This window comes from Vombatus ursinus, unplaced genomic scaffold (genome assembly GCF_900497805.2).
Source record: "Vombatus ursinus unplaced genomic scaffold, bare-nosed wombat genome assembly UNPS02014926.1, whole genome shotgun sequence".
NCBI lineage: Eukaryota > Metazoa > Chordata > Mammalia > Diprotodontia > Vombatidae > Vombatus > Vombatus ursinus.
This window is the reverse complement of record NW_020954704.1, coordinates 3378017-3398929: the sequence shown is the minus strand read 5'-3', so window position 1 is coordinate 3398929 and position 20913 is coordinate 3378017. Positions and strand designations below refer to the sequence as shown.

The following is a 20913-nucleotide window of genomic DNA, read 5'->3' as shown; positions in this document are numbered from 1 at the left end:
GTGTGTGTGTGTGTGTGTTGGGGGGAGTAGGGGGAGATCCAGTGCCTGCCCCTTCCCTGATTTTTTCCTTCCCTCCTACCCTCTCTCTCCACCCGGCGGCCGCGGTGCTGCTCCGGCCATGGTTGACTGACGCTTTAGCTGGACACGACCGAGAGTGTTCGCCTGGCCAAACTCTGTTACCACCCCACCTGTCACCTTTTGGCGGGTCGCTCCCCTAGGGAGGAGAGGAAGCACCTTGCATGAGGACAGGTGATGGAATCTGCATTTTGCCTCCTTGAGAAAGGATTCTTTTTACTCTCCACCCTCCTCATTTTTCTCCAACAGCTTTGTACTCTGCAGCGACAAGGGGGTCTCATCCTGTTCTCTTACCACTCCAGCCCCCATCTGGCTCGGGATTCCCCCAGTCCTCTTTAACACACATACCCCCATCCCCCAACTGGTGGAAGGTCCAGAGGCTGGTAAAAGGCGCACTTTTCCTCTGGCCCGCGTTTACCTCCCTCTCCAAGGCTGTGTGTGCTCTGCATGTCTGATTCGGTTGCGTTATATTTGGGTAATAACCCTCTGTTCGGCGATATGCAGGCAGTTGCTGCAGGACACGACTCCCAGGATAAATAAATAGCAAGTGAATAATTTCTGGAGGTTTTTTGTTGTGCTTTGGTTTCTATAATTGTTGTGTTTCTGTGTAATAAAGAGATGGGTTAAAGGACTCATCTTTGGTATTTGGCCTGAAGGAAACACAAGCAGACTCAGTGATGAACCTCTGGTTTTGAGACTTAGGGAAAATAAATTAGGATGTGGATGGGAATCCTAGCTCCTCTTCTCCCCTTCCCGCCGTATGTCCAGATACGGCAAGGATCAGATCGTGCTGTAGGAAGGACTAAAGTCATTACAATTCGTTTTATTTTTAGGTAGAAAAATTTCTTAGCCTGCTGGGTGGAAAGAGACCCGAAAGTACCGGCTTTTTTTTTTTTTTTAATTCAGACTTGCGCTTATTGATTATTTTCATTATGTGGAAAGGGATACCCTCCCTTCTGAGTAAGTGATGCTGACACTTGGGTCTGTTTAATTTTTCTTATTGAAAGCTCCCTGGCAGAGAAGCTATTCCAAATGATTTTTACAGAATGAAATCCCCAAGTCGGAAGGTGCGCTGTTCTTTCCTCTTGGTGCTGAAACTGTTAACTGGCATTGAGATTCATCAAGGTTTCCTGGAATTAGTGAAGTTAAACAAAGAATCTGACTGCAAAATTATCTGTGATTGAATGTAAACTGGTTCTTCTGTTTATCCTACACTGTACCTTCTGAATGTTAAGCCTTGTAAGAGAACCAGCATCAGGAGTTAACAATGGACGCTGGAATATTTAGTAAAAGTATAGAAGCATTGTACAAAGTATCTGCAAAGATACAGTATTTACCCTTTAGGGGCTTGCAATCTAAAAATGCTGACAGCTGCAAACGACTGAACAAATTTGCTAAGTATACAATTACTTTATTGATATTATGTACAATTGAGCTTGAATTGTGAAAAGGGGGTATAAGTTTGAATAATGTGGATTATATATTTGAAAGAAATATTGAGTATTTTTGACTTGAGAGAAGTAGAAAGGTAGAAGATTGTAGGGGGGGGATTGAGTAGTTCTAGGGGTATCTATCTAAAAACTTTTGAAGCAGAGGCTAAGGATCCATAAATCTTTAGTGGGACAAGCATATGGCATAGTCAGAATGTTAAGCAGAGAGATAACTTTTACAGTGGAAATATGGAATAGTTGGAGATGAAGAGTTCCCAGATGAAGTTGCAGTAATCTAGGTAATTGCTGGTAATGTAGTCTTAATCTTGGTAAAAGATGTTTAGAGCCTGAAGTAAGACTGTGTCAGTAGGGTGAAGAGGAAGGGACAGCTTTGGAAGAGTTGGTAAAAGGTTTTGTCAAACAAGTATTTGCCCTCCTTCCTCTCTAAAAAAAAAAAACTACGTATGGAGACAAAAACTGCTGATATTTCTTTGTGGGAAGGTGAAGCATGGGGAGGAACAATTTTGTGTCTCTTATATGTTTAAATGTGTATATATATATATATATATATATAAACTTCAAATGAGCCAAGTTAACTCTGCTCAGTAAGGTATGTATTTTTTGAAAAACTATGAGAGAGAATCAAGTCTTGTACATATTTGTATCTGTAAGAACTTCATGACAATTTTAATAACTGAAATTCATTTTTACTAATCTTTATAAGTACCATGTTTCATGCCCAGTGAAATTCAGTTAGTAGGCCTTGCTTTCATAATAATGTTTTTTGGCATTCTAAGTTGTACTGTGAATTTATGGTCCACCTACAAAAGCCTTAGTAACAACTCTTTATATTTAAGAGTATTTTCAATTTTATGATAAAATTGTATTTTTTTTAAAGACTCTGACTTGATTCTTCTATGTCAGGTGTTCTTAACATGGGGTCTGTGAATTTGATTTTTATTTTTTTCTATCTTGATAACTATTTTGATATGATTAGCTTCCTTTTTAAATTCTATGTATTTTATTTTATGCATTGAAAACCCTTTTTCTGAAATCCATAGGTTTCCCTAAATTGCCAAAGGAGTCAATGAAAAAAGTTTAAATCTTGTTCTGTATGATGTCTTCATATACCTCTTAAAAGTCTGTTTGACGGATAACATTTGTACTTTGAGATTTTTACCTGATAGACATTTTTTGTAATCTCTCCAGTTTTGAATTCAGCAATTTAGTATATGATGTATTGAAATTTTCTTACAATAGTGATAATATTTATACAATGTGAGGTGATTTCTAAAATCATTTCAGCAAGAAGGTCAGTATTTGCTTTAAGTACTTCATTTTGACTTGATCTTTTGAATCATTTAGGAATTTGGAAGTCAGATGGTTAACTTAGTATGAATGTTTTAATTTTTCTCCTTAATATTTTAGGCACATTTTAAACTGTAATATGAGATATAGTGTGTGTATGAAGATCAATTAATCAGGGAAATTTATGTTGAAGGACTGTTACCTTTTGAAAAAAGATCATATAGCTTTGAAATATTTTATAGTAACTTATATGTTGATTTCCCAGAAAGGAAGATTACATACAGTGTTATAAAGTGTAATTTCTGAATGTCTTCTTGTTCCTTCTTTATTATGATTATAGTAGATATTGAAGATAGTCTGGTAACTAATGACTAATCTGAAGGTAGTATTTTCTGTTTTAAACCTGAATTTGGACATAAGAGAGTTATGGTTAGCATGATGATTTTGTAGACTTTCAGTAGGTATTGTATTTGCAGGTAATCTTAACACTTCATTGATATTCACAATAAGTCTCATTTTTTAAAAAAATGTCATTTCTCATACTTCTAAAATTATCTCTTTTTCTCCATTTACAAAAAGTAGAGTTAGTTACTCAAAAAGCACTTAGTAAGTGCTTATTATGTCTCAGGTGCTGTAAGAAATAAACATTTCATATTGAAATGTGAAACCATAGAAATTAACTCAGTAGTTATGATTAATAATTTATCATCTTACATTAGTTATTGTCAAAATTAATCAACAAGTTCAAGGTGGATTAGAACCAGTTATATACTAGATCTAAATGTTATCAAGAAAGCAGCTATTGAAAAATGAGGCTTTTTAGGGAGGAGAGGTGTTTTAAGTAATCAGCTATTTTTTGCTTTTTATAATAATAATGTCATCAAGAGTACAAATATGAACAATAACTGTTATGAATTTAAAAACTTATTGGATATCAGAACACTGTGATAGATTTATGTATATTTAAGTAATATATAAATAAAAATTCTTTAAAACGAAAACTCATTCTCAGATAAGCTGATGAGAAGTTTTTTGTGAAAATATTAAATAGGGTAGATTTGTTTTAATTATTTATCTTGATTACACTGTATTTTACAAATGACACATTTATTTTCTGAAAATTCCATTTACTGGTATGTTGTAAGCATTCATAAACTTTTTACACTCATAATCATAAACTTTGAGATTACAAACTCTTTGAGGTGAAGACTTTTCCTTATTTCATATTTGTATGTTCTCCAGGACTTTGTATTGTACTCTCTGCATAGTAGGTTGTTAATCAATATTTGTTGAAATTTAGATTTTTCATTTTGAGAATGGCAATAATGGAGGATTAAATAGATAAGCAAATCACTTACTACAGAAACAGAAACCAGAAACAGTGTGCTAAGTCATGGTAATTCTTATAAGCAACATAAAGGGTGTACAAAAATACCTTAGAGATCATCTAATTCAACCTCCTTCTTTTTCAAGTGAGGAAACTGAGGCCCAGAAAAATTGTGATTTGCTGAAGGTCACAGAGTTAGGATTCAAACACTTCTATAAATTGATGTTTAGTTCGCTTTCTATTATGCCACATTGCCTCATGAATGTAGATACATTAGATGATTGTTAGTCAAAAGTGACTACTGTTTAAGCAAGACTATTTCTCAGGCTAATTTGTGAGTTTGCTAGAGGTTGTTCCTCTTTAATATTTATCTTGAAAGTACATAATAAAGGATAAGATGAACGTGAAAAGTGGAAGCTTTAAAAAAATTTTTTCCCTGAAAATTACTGACAACCCTAGCTTGAGTGCCATATTAATAATAAGTTAATTTAACTGGAAGGCATTTTGCTTTTCTATTTTTTTGAGGGAACATCCTATTGTGGACTTTATTTTCATAACACAAATTTGGAGTCTTAAAACTATTTTTGATAGCATATAAGGTTTTGAGAGCAAGGGTTGTTTTCTTTTTTGTCTTTATATCCCTAGTAGCTAGCACAATGTCTGACTTACATAAATATTTGTTGATTGATTTTCAGTTATTGTCATCAACATTCAAGTGGATCACTTGGTTCAATCATTTTTCAAATTATGTGAATAGCACAAGAAAAACCCATTCTGTGTTTGGTCAATGCCTTTAAATGAGAGTTAAGAATTACCAATGATAATATTTATATGATAGCATGTTATTTGAAGCATAAAGAGATTTATTATATGCATATAGCTTGTTTGTATATAGTTATTTGCGTGTTGTCTCCCTAGTTAGACTTAGGTCCTTGAGAGCAGGAACTATCTTTTGCTTTTCTTTGTATTCCTACAACTTTGCACGGTGTTTGGCACGAAGCAGGTGCTTAAATAAACATTTATTGGATGATATGTGAGTATGTGTTATATATTTGCATAGGTACATGGTGTTTCCTGCAATAGAATATAAACACTTTGAGGGCAGGAAGTGTTTCATTTTTGTCTTTATATCCTCAGCACCTAGCATAGTGCTTGGCATATAGTAGGGCATATAGTAGGGAGTCTAATAATACTTGTTGACTACTTAGATTATGAAAAATTAGAACTATGGATAATAATTTTATAAGATTTATTTTTGAAGATTCCCAGTTTAATTTTCAGTTTTCTTATACCTTACTTCCCCTTCTACATACTAAACACCTTCAGTTACACTAGCCTTCTTGCTGTTCCTCAAACATGACACACTGTGTCCCAATTCCAAGAGCTTACAAGCTATTCAAGCTATTCAAACAAAGACTTCCTTATTAACCACTTGTCCAGTCTAAGAAGCAATTATCATTTCATCTTAATGACCTAGGTATTTCTAAATATTAGTCAATAAGGAATTCATTTGCTGTGGGCAGATAAGATACATTTAGTTCTCTATCTGCACATAAATGGTAAATAGACTCATCTCATGAAAGAAATATGTTTCTACCTGAAAATATTATTAGGCTTTGACAAAAGATGACCAAAGAATTTTTTGGTTTAGCAAACTAAGTAGTACAAATTGTATTCCTACTTATGACATTTTATTTTCTCCTATGGTTATTATAAAGATAAAATTGGGTTTGCCTCTTTATCCCAAAGTGGCAAGCCCTTAAGCACTAATGTTTCTGTGGAAGTGACTAGGAGGCATGGGCTCAACACTGCATGGAATATGTTCTAGCTAAAACAGACCATGAGTCTTGCTTTTTATGTCCCATTACATAAGTAATGAAAGCAGTGAATGGAGTTGACTATTGCCAAAGCATACTTTTTCTTTTAAGTAAAACTTTCTCCAAAGAATCGCATCTACCCTTTCCTCATTCCTTTCTACTTTTTTTTTTTTCAATGTAGAATTGATCAGTAACCTATAGTAGAAAGAGTAGTGTCTTTGAGATCAGGGCAGACCTAGGTTCAAATTCTGCCTCTGATACTTATTAACTGTGTAAAAATGGGCAAATCATTTAAATCCCTGGGCCTCAGTTTTTTCATTTTTAAAATGAAGGGCTTGAACTAGATCACCTCTGTAATCCCTTTGAGCTCTACATTGAATCTATGTACTTCTCTAAGCTTATTTACTCATTTATAAAATGATGTCAATAATACTCATTTAAATAGCTTTGTGTACCTTCAAGTACTTTTATAAGTGTAAGCTATAATTATGATTGTTATTGGGTGGTGCATGTGGTTATTGATAATATAAAAGTGTACTCTTAGCAAACACTGCTTAAATGCACCTATATTTTTTATTCTATTATTGTTGCAACCATTATCTGAAAAACAGACTGTATTTATAAGGCTATGCTGATGATAGTTGAATGGTGTTGCAAGGTGTGCTGACATGTTAATCTATTTGTAGTTGCTAGAGTGAATTAAAAAAAGAAAAACCAAACCTTCATCTATGTTAACCTCAGAGCATTTGAAAACACTGGAAAATAAGTCTGCATTTGCCATATGGGAAAAAGGCAATTGGTAAGCAAAAAAGGTTTTGTATTTTTTATGTAAATATTTCAAACATGAGAGCATTAAAAAAAAATACCAGTGTTCAGAACTATCAAATCAAATTGTTTAAATACATGTATATTGTTCTGTGCTATATGCTACAGAAAATGAATCGCCACCTTCTACCAACTTAAATGTTAAAGTGGGGGCAGGGAACAATGATTCTGATAGAACCTTTTATTTAAGAGTGAAGCCGGTGGGGATTTAGCCAAGGTGACTGAGTATATACTATGACTTTTTTTCCTTTTTAGGTCTTTTTCTTCAAAGGATACTTTTTAGATAACCTATCAACACATCACTAGGTATAAGGGTTGTAGATTTGCACTTGAAGGCACACGGCTCTAGGTTTCTTCTCTGTGGAAATTGAAAATAATGGAACGAGTTAGGGTCAGAAAAAATGAATATGTGTGGGCTTTTATTAATGGTTTCTAAAGTAGGATCTTTCCAAGTGTCAGAGATTGATATCTAGGAACAAATATGGAATTGAGGTTGTAACCTATATCATGTAACACTGTTGTTTAGGTCCACTAGAGGATAACACTTTCTGTTAAAAAGTAGAGAAAGGATTAGGAGAAAACACACATATGCACACTTATAATATTTGCTAATTGTTAAACATCTTTTATGAGACATTTGGTGGGGAAAGATTGAAGGCAGTGGCTAAAATAAAATTTTGAATGGTATATATAAAATTGTTAACTTTAAGGCATTAACTTTTCTTTACCTTCTCCCTTTAAAAAAAAAAAAAACCCTTTACAGTTGCCTGGTACCTTGCTCAGTACTTCATTATTTGAATTGAATTTATGCAACTGCCCATATTTCTTCTTGGAATGCTTGAGACCTGTTTTGTTTTGATTTTCCCAATGATTAGCATGATTAAAATGCCTTGTAGAAAAGGCAACTATGACATTATCATAAATTGATATATGTTTTATGTATTCTGTGACATTCGAATACTGAAATGTGTGAGTTATTCATTAAAATTGGGTATGGAGGTAGGTGCGGTGTCTCTTCAACTAATTTTGAGGGCCTAGTATTTGAATGAGCTAATTTTAGATAGATTTCATACTTAAGAAAAGCTTTAGAAAGGAGGTAAAATAAGTTTTTGGAGAAAGATTGTTTTACTAATTTTTTTTTTTGCGAGGCAGTGTGGTGAAATGACTTGCTCAGAGTCACACAGCTAGTAAATGTCAAGTGTCTGAGGCTAGATTTGAACTCAGGTCTTCCTAAATCCACGCCGGTATAATATCCACTATGCCATCAAGCTGCCCCTAATCTTTTACTATTATGTGCTAATATTTTCTTTCAAAATTTGGTTAATACTATTAAGTGGTGTGTTTCCTTATGAAAATTCATATTGCTTTTAAATTAGAAATATTCAAAATTGGTTCTTTTTGACATTCTAACAAGTTTAAAAAATTGAGCAATACTGATTGATGCAGCTTCAGGATCCTTTAAAAGTGATCTCAAAATTATTGAGTTGAGATATGTTATAAATTTTACCATTCTGAGAAATTCCTACTGGATAAAAACCTTTAATTTTGCAAATTGGAATCTTGTATAATAATTTTGAAATCTTAAACATAAGTCTAAAATTAGCAGTATGTTTATTTAAGAAAGAAAATACTGCTTCTGGTGTTACCAGGAACCTTGGGAAAAATACTTTATTTAAAAAAGTTTTTCAGTATCTTTTTTTTTTTAAACTTCCACATCCACTTTTAAATGTATATCTTTTCCCTTCCTACCTCACAAGAAATTCTTTATCATAAAGAATTAAAAAGAGGTTTAAAAAAGGTTAATAAAACTGACCAACATATCAAACAAATTTGATAGGTTATTAAATACTTCCTATCTACAATACTCACTTTTCAAAAGAAAACACAGGAAAATTTTTTCAGCTTTTCTCCAGGGCCAAGCTTGGTCATTATAATTACAAAACATTGGAGCAGCTAGGTGGCGCAGTGGATAGAACACTGGCCATGGAGTCAGGAGGACCAGAGTTCAAATTTGGCCTCAGATATTTACTAGCTGTGTGGCCCTAGGCAAGTCACTCAAACCCCATTGCCTCCAAAAAAAATTACATAGCATTCAGTTTCCTTTTTCTTTGCTATTTCTGTTGGCTTTGTCCAGTCATTGTGTATATTCTGTACCAATTCACATGCGTCTTCACATACTTCTCTAAATTGTTCATATTCATCATTTCTTATGATGCAATAAGGTTCCTTTACGTACACTTGCCACTAATTCTTTAGCCATTTCCTAGTTGATGGGTACCTGTTTTTTTTTTCCCCTTTTCCTCAAGTTGCATTTCATCTGCGTATATGGATCTGAGATCCATGTTTCATTCTTTGTATTTGTTTCCCCAGTGCCTAGCATAATGCCTGGTACTTAATGTAGTATGTACTTAATAAGTTGTTGGCTGATTGTTTCTATTTATTTGCTGTTACCAAAAGTGTTGTTATCAATATTTTGTGTTTGTGGGACTGACCTATCTATCTTGAACATTGAGGTCTAAGACACTGCTCTAGCAGTGGAATCTCATTTCAGAAGGTATGGACGTTTTAGTAGCTAAGAAATCACTTTATCATGATACATTGGAAAGAACATTAGGCTTGTAAACAGAGGATCTGAGTGATTTTGAATTGTAGCGTCCACTTAAAAATAATAAAACTCTGTTTCTTTTGGATATTTTTGGTTATGGATATTTCTTCCTTCATCTACACTCGCACTTTGGTAGAGTTCTGATTTCTTTGGTGTGAATATTCCCTTTACTGAAATGAATTGCAAACTGTCACTGGTTTCACATCCTACTTATCAATCATTATTAATTCATCAGCAAGCATCAATTATGTCTGCTATGTGCCAAATATTGTGCTCAGTGTTATTCATTTAAAAAGTGAGGCTTTCAAGGAACTTATATTCTATTGAGGAGATACATTCTTACAGAAATAGAGGATTATTCAAAATAAATACAAAGTGATTTTTATTTTTTTGGACAAGCATACTCACTGGGGGCATCTAGACATGATTCTTGATGGAGGTGGCATGTCAGATATGCTTTGAAAGGCACTAGCTCTAGCATGAGGTGGAGGCAAGGAGGGAGAACATTTTGGGCATGAGGACAGCCTATGCCAAGGTTTGGAGATGGGCAAGCAGGCCAGTCTGGCTGGAGCATAGAGTGTATAACAAGTGGGAGAAATGTGTAATCATACTGGAAAGATAGACTGTAACCAGAAAGTAAAGAGCTTTAAATGCCAAATAGAGAAATTTGTGTTTTATCTTAAAGGCAGTGGGGATCACTGAAGCTTTTTGGTCAGGGGAGTCATGGTCATTCTTGCACTTTAGGAATATAAATTTGCCAGCTCTGTGGATGATGGATTGGAAAGAAGGGAGGCTGCATTCAGGGAAACCAGTTGGAGTTCTTGCAGTGCTCTAGGTAATTAGGATCAGATCTAGGGTGGTTATGGTGTGATTGGAGAGGAGAGGATGAGTATGAGAGATAGTGAAGAGTGGAATTGATAAGATTTAGGAACTGATAGTTTATAGGGGATGAATGAAGATAAAAAGTCCAGGATGACATTTAGGTTGAGAACCTGGAAGAATGGAGATGCCCTTACCACAAATAAGGAAGTTAGAAGGACAGTTGGGTTTATGGAGAAAGATAATGAGTTCTGCTTTGAATATATTGAGTTAGAGATAGTTCTGGAACATCCAAGTGGACATGTCAAGTAGACAATGGAGATGTTGGACTGGAGTTTAGGAGGGAGCTAAGGAAAAAATAGTTAGATTTGGGAAATTATCTGCATGTAGAAAATGGTGGAATTGATAGGACTTGATAAAATCACCAAGAGAGAAAAGTACAGAGCTGACTGAGTACAGAGTACAAAAGTACAGAGATGACAGTACTGCAGAAGAAACTGAGATTGGTCAGACATGTAGAAGAAAGAAAACCATGATAGAACTGTGTCACAGAAACAGAGAGGAGAGAATATGCAAAATGACCAGCAGGCAACAGTATTATATACTGCAGAGAGGTCAAGAAGGATGATGATTGAGAAAAATGAATTTCATTACTGATTTTGGAAGAGTGATTTAAGTGGAATGGTGGGGAGAGAAGCCAGATTGCAAGGGGTTGAAAAATGAGAAAGTAGAGGCAATGGGTGTAGATTGATTTTTCTAGGAGCTTGATTATGGAAGAGAGGAGAGCTATAGGTTGTTAGCTTGAGGGGAGGGTAGATTAAAAGTTTTTTGAGAGTACAGATCTAGGGCATGTTTATAGGTAGCCCAGGCAGGAGGCATTGGATAAGAAGTTAAAAATTAGGGAGTGAGGAAAGAGATGATGGTGATGGGGTGCTTAGGTGCCTGTGCTTGGACCCCAGTTTCTCCCTAGCCTCAGAAACACTATCCCTGGCAGTTTCCCCCAGCCCAAGGACACTGTGCCTAGCAGTTACTCATGCGTGGGCCCCAGCAGTTACAAACGGCACCTGAAGGAATTACTGGTTTGAACTGGCTTTGTACTGGGTCATAAAGATATTCATGCACACTGGTACTCTATACCACCACCCTACCTCATTATCTACATCTTGGGCTCCTCATTATGTGTATTCTGGACTTAAGACATATGTATACTCCCTACATCTGTCTTGTCAAACAAGACATTGATTGATGGCAGACTGGGCAACTCTCAGTCAGTCCTGACCTCTAGTTAACTTAGTGATGTTGCAGACCTAAAACTACACCTTTGTATGGCGCTCCCCCTGCCCCCAACTTTTCCTGGTAAACTCTGGGTAAAACACCTGCTCAATGTTCCTTTAAGAACTGATATGTGCATATTTGACACGTTTTACTATATTTTATCCTATATAAACTTTAACTGTACCCCTCTAAGATTGTAGGTTCTTTAAGAATCCTTGCTCGCTGTATAGAGTAACAATAAACTTTTGCCAACTTGACTTAAAGATTGCTTGAGTCTGTGAATTCATTCCAGATGACCACATCCTGTACTCCAGTCTTTGAGGGGTCTCAACCTCTCAGACCGCAACAGTGGGATCAAGGATAGAAACAGAAAGATTGTCATTGTCAAAGAGAAGGTGTACTTCTTCCTAGACAGGAAAAAGGAGTAGAGAATGGGACATGATGTTGAGGTGATTTACACTGTGGAATGGAAGAGAGGGCTAGTTGAACTGATGATGACAATTTTTATATTTCTACAGATTCTCTGTAGAAGACCTCAGTGCTCTAGAGTCCTTCTGATGAGGATGGGAGCTAAATCCCAAAACGGAAAAACCCTGAATTTTCCCACATGGCCAAATCTCTGGCATTTGCCTGAGGCTGTAATCCCATCAACTGGCCTTTCTTTGTGGCTACACCCAATCTCCCAATTCTGTTACCCTTAACCTAGCCTAGCCCTCCCCTATGGCCCTGGACATTTCCCAGGAGTCCAGTTCATTCCATTTTACTGGCCACTCCCATCCAGATCTCCTTAGACCCCTCCTCCAGTCCACTCCTAGATTCCTCCCACAATCTTTCTGTGTATAACGTTCATTTTGTCTCCATTAAGATGCTCAGATTCCTAAAATCTAGCCACTGCTCTGATTCTTATAATGTAGCCACTGCTCAGATTTTTACAATCAAGCCAATATCTCACAGGTGCTCAGATTCCTTGAGAGTCTGGCCAGATCTTTAATAAACCTTGTCTTTGGCTGAAAGAAGGCTTGGGTTGAATTCTTTCGGGCAGGATCTGCATGTTGTGATTTTGGGGTTCCAGCACCCCTAAACCTCTAGACCTTGTCACTTCCTCTTGTCCTTTCAATATCTTGAGAATATTAGTGTAGCATATAGATTGCCTGTCTTCTTTCTTTCTCACTATTGGATTGGCCATTTATTTCCCAGAAATATATGTCTTGAGATATTTGTCTTAAGTGGACTTTTGGGACATTGAATGATTTAGAATTCATGTCCAACTTCCCAAATGCAATCCACTTCCTCTCCTCTTTTCTTGGCTTTGTAGTATTCCAGAGCTCAGTGCTGTTAGTACGTTGTCATCCGAATAGGAGCATTTGGAGAACCTCATGATTAATTAGGGGATACTTTTTTGTTAGGACATCAAAACATCTGCTGTGACATTTAGTGAACACTTTAGAAGAGCTTATGTTTTGTTTCTATATTTCATTTGATGCTGGTACTCAGGTGGTTGTTTAAAAAATAGTTATCTGCTTTGGTCACATGTATAATTTTAATTTGTGTGTATATGAATATTGTGTGAACGAGGCTTCAAGGTTGTAGTTTGTAATGCTAAGTAAAATGCTTTTAAAGAAATCAGTAAGCAAATTCATAGGATCTTAACTTCTCTTCGCATCTCAGTTTTGTGATAGCAAGAATGTGTTCTATGGTAGAAGATAATCTGCAGAATCTTTCCATTTCAGTCTTTTTTGTTAAGGTTACACTCAATTCCTATATAATCAACTCTTATAAAGATTTCCCAGGAGTTATAGTCTAGTTGTATAGTCCTTTCCCTTTCTCCTCCACCCCTCATCCTGTAGATTAGGCTAGTTCCTTTCCCAAAAGCCAAGGAAACTGTCCCCAAGACTTAATTGGTTCGGTGGAGTATGACTCAACCACCTAGTGCATAATTGAGCCTTACATGCTTTCTGGTGGCCTCTTCTTTTGCTGAAGGCATAAAATAGCTTGGGCCCTTTTGACTTCTGGGATATCAAGCCCACGGACTTGAGATTTCTCCATTTGCTCTGCAGATCATATGCTTTTCCATATAGAGGTAAGAGGAGGGCCATGCCTACTTAGCTGAGTGCTGCAAACTTGTTGAATATTCCTCCTTTACTCTGGCTAGGTAAATCTTCTTTTGTTAACTTGACTATGATTTTCTCATTTTATTTTAGTATCAGACCTAAATTACTTGGGGACCAGCCTGAGGGCATATGCATAATAGTTGCTGAAGTCTTTTTGGTTGACTTTTTTTTAAGGACTATTTGTTATCTCTTTCATTCTTTTGTTAATTTTACCTTCCATTAGATAGATTGGAAAATAGAGTCATGAGAATTTTGAATTTGTGTTGCCTTTCACTTAGTCTAAACTGAAGAGGCTTAATATATATAACATATAGCTTCTAACCAGAGGAATATAGTTATTGACCTGGGTTTGAGATCCAGCTCTGACATTTAACTGTGGGCAAATCATTTAAGTTCTCTTGAATTGGTAAGATGATGGTAATAATGATAATAATAATAATAATAATAATATACTGTCCATTTATTAATAGTTTTTAATGTATATGTATATTTTTAGAAAGTGTTTGGTAAATTGTAAAGTGTTGTATGCCATGAGTGTTAAAGTATTCAGGATGACTTAGATATATCCTTTGGTTCGTAAGAGTTTACATTCTAAAACATTTGACTTCTTTGAAACACCAGTGCTTTTAAGTTTTAAAGCCATGTGGAACAGTGGTTTGTTCCAGGATGCAAATGTCATCAGAATTAGGGCTGAAGTTATATTTTGGACCATGAGCAATATAGAAAATGAGACCTAAGCCTAAATGTACATTTGAACTGGTACTAATCTAAAAATAGGCTGTTGAATTGTCAGGGTATTTTTTAACTATTTAACTCTTATTAAATTTTCATTCTTATAATCAGTCCACTTTCTTTCTACACTCTTAACTGAAATAATAGGTAATTGACACAATCAAGATAGATTTTCAAATGATTGTGTTACTTGTACTTAACCAGCAGTTACTTGTACTTAACACTAGTGTTGTCATTTCCACCTTACATTTATATAGGTACTTAGTTTATAACACACCCTTCTTGTATATTATGTTGTTTGATCTTCACAACAACCTTCTGGAGGTTGGTTTTATCCCTAGTTTTCAGATGAGAAAATAGGCTAACAGGCTAAGCTTCTCCCCACTATACCAGGTTATGTTGTTGTTGTTCTTCTTAGAATAGAAATAAATTCAGAATTTTAATAGGAAAAATAAATATTTTAAAGCAGAAAGGGAACAGAAGAACATTAGTTAAACAGAAAGGGAGCAGACGGGTATAAAAATGTGGCTTAATTTCTTTAGAGTATTATAAACTTCAGGAATAAAATTATGTGGTAGTTTCCATGCATAGAATGTATAGTAATAAAGCAGAGGCATAGTCTTGGGTACTAACAATTACTGATCAGAAATGTTACATGAATATATGTACATATATGCGTATACACATTCATACACACCACACTACAACTCCACCTCTAGATCAAAGTATATAATACATGATTAAGAGGTCTTTGTCTATCCCACAGTCTGAGGCTTTCTTTATTTTTTATTTATTTATTTAATTATTTTTATGCAGTTGGGGTTAAGTGACTTGCCCAGGGTCACACAGCTAGTAAGTGTCAAGTGTTTGGTCTGAGGCCAGATTTGAACTCAGGTCCTCCTCACTTCAGGGCCAGTGCTTTATCCACTGAGCCTCCTAGCTGTCCTGGAGGCTTTCTTTATTATGAGAGGATCAGCAACTGTTGCTTACAAATAGGATCACAAAGTATAACTCAAGAGATAACTGGGTTCTGTTTAAAATTAATAACTCTTTTATTAGATAAATGTGTATAAATAAGGATTTAATTTTTATTTTGTTATTATAATGCTAAATCTTATTTTTATTTTTTATTTTATTTATTTTTTAATTTTTAGGCAGTTGGGGTTCAGTGACTTGCCCAGGGTCACACAGCTAGTAAGTGTTAAGTGTTGGGTCTGAGGCCAGATTTGAACTCAGTTACTCCTGACTTCAGGGCCTGTGCTCTTCTACTTTGTCACCTAGCTGCCCCTACAATGCTCAATCTTACATTGTATTAAAGTTTAGAGGCAAAGCCAGAAATTATTTGACTTATTTACACTCTGTGGAAGCATCATGGTCATGTAAAGAACTATGCTGGTTAGGAGAAAATTGGATTCAGGTACTGTTTATAATACTCCCTAGCTGTGTGAGCCTGGACAAGTCAGAAAATCTCATATTCTCAGCATTGGGAGAGAAGTCAGAGTTCATCTTTTGCTACATGACCCCCAAATTAGACCCAAGCCCTTTGCTTCATGAGAGTGCTTCTGAGACAACTTCCTTAGAGTATTACGTAAGTACACCTTATAGGACTTTGCCTCAGTGCCATTTATAAGTATGTACCTGATAGCTAAATCCTATCATGTTATATTAGCTCGGCCTACCCATGAGCAACTGATGTTTTTCCAGTTATTTAGATCTGACTTTATTTGTGTAAAAAGTGTTTTGTAGTTGTGTTCATATAGTTCCTGGGTTTGTTTCTGTAGGTAGACTCCTAAATATTTTATATATACACTAACTTTAAATGGAATTTCTCTATCTCTTCTTGGGCTTTGTTGGTAATATACAGAAATGCCAATGATTTATGTGGGTTTATTTTATAGCCTGCAACTTTGCTAAGGCTGTTTATTATTTCAAATAGTTTTTAACTTGATTCTCCAGGATTCTCTAAGTATATCATCGTATCATCTGCAGAATACCTTTGTTTTTTCTTTGCCTATTCTAATACCTTCAATTTCTTTTTGTTCTCTTATTGCTAAAGTTAATGTTTCCAGTACCGTATTGAACAACAGTGGTGATAATAGACATCCTTGTTTCACCCTCGAGCTAGAAATGCTTCTAGCTTGTCCCCAATACATGTGGTACTTGCTGAAGGTTTTAGGTAGATGCTGCTTATTATTTTAAGGAAGACTCCATTTATTCCTATGCTGTCTAGTGTTTTTAATAGGAATGGATGTTGTATTTTGTGAAAAACTTTTTCTGCATCTGTTGAGATCATCCTGTGGTTTCTGTTAGTTTTGTTGTTGATATGATCAATTATGCTGATAGTTTTCCTAATATTGAACCAGCCCTGTGTTCCTAGTATAAATCCTACCTGGTCACAGTGTATTATTCTTGTGATAAGTTGCTGTAATCTATTTCTTAATATTTTATTTAAAATTTTTGCATCCATATTCATTAGGGAAATTGGTATATAATTTTCTTTCTCTGTTTTGACTCTTTCTGGTTTTGGTATCAGCACCATATTTGTATCATAAAAAGAATTTGGTAGGACTCCTTCTTTGCCTGTTTTCCCAAATAGTCTATATAGTATTGGAATTACTTGCTCTTTAAGTGTTTGATAGAATTCAATTGTAAATACATCTGGCCCTGGAGGTTTTTACCTAGGGAGTTCATCAATGGCTTGTTCAATTTCTTTTTCTGAGTTGGGGTTATTTAAGTATTTTACTTCCTCTTCTGTTAATCTGGGCAATTTATATTTTTGTAAATATTCATCCATTTCACTAAGATTATCAAATTTATTGGCCTATAGTTGGGTAAAATAGTTCATAATTATTGTTTTAATTTCCTCTGCCTTGGTGGTAGATTCACCCTTTTCATTTTTGATACTGGTAATTTGGTTTTCTTCTTCCTTTTTTTAAATTAAATTAACCAAAGGTTTATCTATTTTTTTCCCCATAAAACCTGCTCTAAGTTTTATTTATTAGTTCAGTAGTTTTCTTAATTTCAATTTTTAAAATTTCTCCTTTGGTTTTCAGTATTTCTAATTTAGTGTTTAATTGAGGATTTTTAATTTGTTCTCTTTCTAGTTTTTTTAGTTGCATGCCCAATTCATTGATCTCCTCTTTATTTTATTCATGTAAGCATTTAGAGATATAAAACTTTCCATAAGAACTACTTTTGCTGCTTCCCATAAGTTTTGGCGCGTTGTCTCATTATTGTCATTCTCTTGAATGAAGTTATTGATTGTTTCTATGATTTGTTGTTTGACTCATTCATTTTTTAGGATTAGATTATTTAGTTTCCAATTATTTTGTACCTTTCCATGGCCATTTATTACATATAATTTTTATTGCATCATGATCTGAAAAGGATGCATTTAATATTTCTGCCTTTCTGTATTGGATTGTGAGGTTTTTATGCCCTAGTACATGGTCAATTTTTGTGTATATCCCATGAACCACCGAGAAAGAAGTATATTCCTTTCCATCTCCATTTGGTCTACCTTCTCCAGAGGTCTACCATATCTAACTTTTCTAATATTCTGTTCACCTCCTTAACTTCTTTCTTGTTTATTTTGTGGTTAGATTTATCTAGTTCAGAGAGGGTAAGGTTGAGGTCCCCCACTAGTATAGTTTTGCTGTCTGTTTCTTCCTGTAACTCCCTGAACTTCTCTAAGAATTTGGATGATATACCATTTGTTGCATATATATTTAGCAATGATATTACTTCATTGTCTGTGGTGCCTTTTAGCAGGATGTAGTTTCCTTCCTTATCTCTTTTGATAAGATCTATTTTTGCTTTTGCTTTGTCTGAGATCGGGATTTCTACACTTGCTTTTTTTGCTGCAGCTGAAGCATAATATATTCTATTCTAGCCTTTTACCTTTATCCTGTATGTGTCCCTCTGTTTCAAATATGTTTTCTGTAAACAACATATTGTAGGATTATGGTTTTTAATCCATTCTGCTATCCACTTCCATTTTATGGGAGAGTTCATCCCATTCACATTCACAGTTATGTGTGTCTTTCTCTCCATCTGTTTCTCCCCTGTTTATGCTTTTCTTTCGCCTTTCTCCCTTTCCCTCCTCACTAGTATTTTGCTTTTGACCACTACCTCCCTCAGTCCCACCTCCCTTCTATTAGTCCTCTCCCCTTTCTTCCCCTTTACCCTTATTATTTCTTCCCTCTCTTCTATACCAGCTCCTTTTTCTTTCACCTTTTCCCTCCTACTGCCTATAGGGCAAGTTAGATTTCCTACCTAACTGATTATGTTATTCCCTCCTTGAGCCAAATCTGATGAGAGTAAGGTTCAAACAATGCTTGTCTCCCTCTCTTCTTTCCCTCTACTGTAGTAGGTTTTTGTGCCTTTTCCTGTAACATAATTTACCCTTGTCTGCCTCCTCCTTTCCTTTTCTCTCAGTAAATTTCCTTAGTTAGATCAGATTTATTCACTTACTTAGATCCATTTAACCCACTTGATTAGATTTTTTAATCATTATTTATTATTTTTTATTATTATTATTATATTTATTATATTATTATTAATCATTTAATCAAAGTCAACTTATACCCACCCCCTCTATGTATATCCCTTTTAAATGGTGTAAAAACCATACATTTCACAAGAGACAATAAGTGTCATCTTCCCTTGTAGGGATGTAAACAGTTTGCCCTTATTAATAGCATGTTCTTTTTTTCTGTCCCATTTACCTTTTTATGTCTCTCTGGAGTCTTGTATTTGGAAATCAAATTTTCTGTTGAACTCTGGTCTTTTTATCAGGAAGGTTTGGAAGTCCCCTATTTCATTGAATGTCCATCTCCTCCCCTGAAAGATCATGCTCATTTTCGCTGGGTGGTTGACCCTTGGTTGTAATTCCAAGCTCCTTTGCCTGTGACCCCGCCCCGAGGCTGTGTTAGGGCCAGGACTGGACTGAGTGCCTCTCTCACCTAGGTCTGACAGACCTTTTACACTGACTTTCTAAGTTGTCTTTGGCTTTTGTGGGTGGGAAGTCTGGAAATGCCACAGCTGCCTGTGATTCAGTTTCCTGAGGCCTGCTCCAGGTTTGCTCTGGCCAGTCTTTGCCTGCATGGCCCATGCTGAACTGCTGTCATCTCCCAGCCAGGGGCAATAAACCTTTCCTATCAACCAGCCAGGTTGTGTTGGGCTGGAAATTTGTTTCACTCTGTCTTTTTGTGGGTTCTGCTGCTCTAGAATTTGTTCAGAGTCATTTTTTACAGGTATTTGGAAGGGTTTGGGGGAGAGCTCGTGCAAGTCACTGCTTTTACTCTGCCGTCTTGGCTCCATTCCCCTTTGAGCTTTCTTTTTGAAAAAAATCACCTTCAAAAAAAGGCATTCTTTTTTAAAACATTTGAAAGCGTGATAATGAAGACAGCAACAAGTATTAAAGACATAGAAATAAAAATTAATACCACACTAGTATTCTGACTCAGTTTAAATTAGGAGCTGAATTCTAGAATCTTTTAGCATTTTGTGAACTTGATATTCTGTGTGGGTGTAAGAAATAAACCAAAAACCTTGGTTGATCAGTTTTCTTATTAGCTAGTTGAAATGTAACTAAAGTTTAATCTGGTTTCAGCAAACAAGGAAACCTTTTTTTGAAAAAAGGATGTTTTTTCTTGGAGCAGTGAAAGAGGAAGTCCCTTCTTTGTGGAGCAGGCCAAGGAGAATGGGAAACTCATATGAGAATGATAGTGACCTATAAGAGGTATAAAGCTACTCAATTTAAAATTTGTTCATTTCTGGACTGAAGAACATTACATTCTGTTAAAAAAATTGAAGGGGATATCCATATTACTTTGTCATCCTGGAATTTATATGAATGTTTCTTATAGTAGATGGTATTCATTGTAAGAGAATGTAATCTGTACTCATTTACTTTTTTTTGCTACAGATCTCAGAAAAAGTTTTTGGAGTGGAGGCTAAGAAAACTTAAGTGTATTTGTAACTTTCCCCACCTCCTAAGCCCCTTTAGATTGAGCTCCTTTGAATGACATGCCTTCCTTTCTGTTGTTAATTAGATCCTATATTTCATTCCATTGGGTTTAATTTTTATCTTTTTTAGTATCATGAAATTGACAAACATCAGTACACATTTTTTCCATATACCAAGAACAGAAAAAGGATCATATGTGAAACTGTGAATAATTGCATACAGCTTGTTTTAAAAAAAATATTTAATAAATTTAACATGGTTATTCCATAATAGTCCTGATTATCTGTGTCTCTGTCTGGATTCCTTTCTGCTCTCTTCCTTGGATTTTATATGTTACTTTCTTTTCCGCTTCTTCATCACTATTCCCTTTCATCTGATAACCATTTGTCCCTCCACTATGTTCCTAAAACCTAGCCTTGTAATAAATAAGCATAGTCAAATAAAACAGATCCACACTTTGGCCATGACTAAAAAAGTAATTCTCATTCTGAACCTGCTACTAAATTTATTTATCAATTCATTTTTTTAATTTTCAGTTTTGTTTACCTTCTCTTTGATTTTAAAATTTTCTGTTTTTGTGTATAGTTAGAATTTTTGATTTATTACTTTTCTAGTTTT

General features: G+C 35.2%; 1 protein-coding gene across 2 annotated transcripts in view; it reads left to right on the top strand.

Moving 5' to 3' along the window:
* GPHN (gephyrin) overlaps nucleotides 1-20913 on the top strand; it is a 757059-nt gene that overhangs the window by 615 nt on the left and 735531 nt on the right. The window lies entirely within an intron of this gene.